The sequence below is a fragment of the Penaeus monodon genome, chromosome 4, assembly GCF_015228065.2.
Source record: "Penaeus monodon isolate SGIC_2016 chromosome 4, NSTDA_Pmon_1, whole genome shotgun sequence".
NCBI classification, from domain to species: Eukaryota; Metazoa; Arthropoda; class Malacostraca; order Decapoda; family Penaeidae; genus Penaeus; species Penaeus monodon.
The window spans coordinates 16,638,893-16,641,278 of NC_051389.1; the positions used below are offsets into that span (position 1 = coordinate 16,638,893).

Genomic DNA, 2,386 nt, shown 5'->3' on the forward strand with positions numbered 1-2,386 from the left:
GATGATGATGATGATGATGATGAAAATAATAATAACAATGATAAAAATGATAACATTAGTAATAATAAAAATAATGATAATAACAATAACAGTAATGATAATCGAAATGATAATGAAACAATAATGATAAAATACTAATACTAATACTAATACTGATACTAATGATGATGATGATAATAATAATAATAATATCAATAATAATATTATTATTATCATTGATAATAATAATAATGATAATAATAGTAATGATAATAATAGTAACAAACATTATAAAATAAAACACAACCAAAAACAACCACAAAAACAACAACAATGAAATAGCATCACCCGTCCATTCACAAATCCCCCATAATGAACAACTGTCCATGCGCTTTTACCGCTCGACACTAGCGGTTTGCAATGTGGCGAGCGCTGGCAACCCTGCACCCCAAGCCTAACCCCATGCCTCTCCCGTCGCGGAGTCAGTCGTCAGGAAGACTTGGCGACCGAACCTCCGGTAGGGTCTCAGGGCGGGGAGAACCAGCGCCAGGGAGTGAGGGCGGATCAGTTTCGTATTAGAGATCCAGCGAAGGAAGAGTCTTCTGTTAGACATTTCCTTAGGGATACGTGCGTAAGGTGGGTGTTTGATATCTCGTTGTATCGTACATTTTTCATTATTATTAGTTGTAGAGTGTCTCATTTTATCTTAAATTTTCAATAAAAATATAATTTGTAGTGAAATACAATAGGAGACATAAGAAATGCATAAACGTATATACTATATACGTTTCTGCGCGATATATCCATGCGTGACTTACGTTACACCTGTAATTCGTTCGCATCGTATAATTGCATGATAACATATATATATATATATATATATATATATATATATATATATATATATATATGTATGTATATAATTCAATTAATGTGCGTACGTGACTACGTCAAATATCGTAAATATTCTTTTAAGTAAACGGACATTGCCTAAAAATACTTTAGCGATTTTTTTATTTTTTTATTTTCGTTTTCATAACTGCACGCGCTCTTGGTCAAGTATTTGAAGATCATCATCATCATCAGCAGCATCATTATGTTATTATCATTATTGTTAATATTATTATTATTAATATTATTATTATTGTTATTATTATTATTATTATTATTATTATCATTAATATTATTATAATTATTATTATTATTTTATTTTATCATTTTTTATTCTATTATTATCATTATTATTACTATTTATTATATTATTATTATCATTATTATTATTATTTAGCAACATATACAGGAAACGTTTTGGGCTCTCTCGCTTGGCCGCCATTTTGTTGACGAAGACGCTTAAATCTTCAGTCGGAATAGATTCTTTTAGATCTCCCTCTCTCTCTCTCTCTCTCTCTCTCTCTCTCTCTCTCTCTCTCTCTCTCTCTCTCTCTCTCTCTCTCTCTCTCTCTCTCTTTCTTTCTCTCTCTCTCTCTCTCTCTCTCTCTGTAAAAGATTATGGAACTTAGTACAATGGTGAACAGAGGGTAGTGATACTGGTATAACGGCGTGACTCCTTATTAATAAGAGTTGACACACAGTAAGGGAACACACGAGACTATGTCTAGGGGGTAAGGCGGCTCACGGTCAGGTCAGCCTGCACGGAGGGGGAGGGCTAGGCCGACCTTACCGAGTCGGGTGCTGGTCACGAACTGAAGGGTCAAGCGAGATCAGAAATAATTGTCATCTACGCCCTCGCTGAGTGAATGGTTCCTATTTGGGACTTGGAGCCACGTGGCAAACAGCCACGTGGTCCACTGGTAACAGAAATAGACTTGTGCATATGCTATACTCTCTCTCTCTCTCTCTCTCTCTCTCTCTCTCTCTCTCTCTCTCTCTCTCTCTCTCTCTCTCTCTCTCTCTTTATCTCTCTCTCTCTCTCTTTATCTCTCTCTCTTTATCTCTCTCTCTCTTTTATCTCTCTCTCTCTCTCTCTCTCTCTCTCTCTCTCTCTCTCTCTCTCTCTCTCTCTCTCTCTCTCTCTCTCTTTCGGATTGTCTTTCTGATTCTCTCATTATTTTTTACTCTTTTACTCTATTTCTATTTGTCTCTCTGATTTTCTGTTTCCTTGCTTTCCATCTTTCTTTCTTTTTTTCTCTCTCTCACTATCTCTTCTTTATTTCGTTCTGATTATTTTGTTTTTTTTCTCTCCTGTTTCTCTTTCTGAATCTTTTTTTCTCTTTCTCCCTCTGTCTTTTTATTTGTCTTATTCTCCCATTCTGATTCTCTTTATTAACTCTCTCTCTCACTCTCTTTCTCTTTGTCTTTCTGGTTCTCTCTTTGTTTTTTTCTCTCTTTATTCTATTTTTTTTTGTCTTTCTTATACTCCTTTCCTTTATTTTCTCTCTCACTCTCT

At 34.8% G+C, this 2,386-nt stretch overlaps 1 protein-coding gene across 1 annotated transcript in view; it reads left to right on the forward strand.

The window, feature by feature from the left end:
* The first annotated feature begins 463 nt into the window (after positions 1-463).
* The window catches only part of LOC119570535, an 8,367-nt gene continuing 6,444 nt past the window's right edge, over positions 464-2,386 (forward strand). Inside the window, exon 1 of the mRNA XM_037918233.1 lies at positions 464-615. The gene's annotated coding sequence lies outside the window, so the exon portion shown is untranslated. The remainder of the gene's footprint in view (positions 616-2,386) is intronic.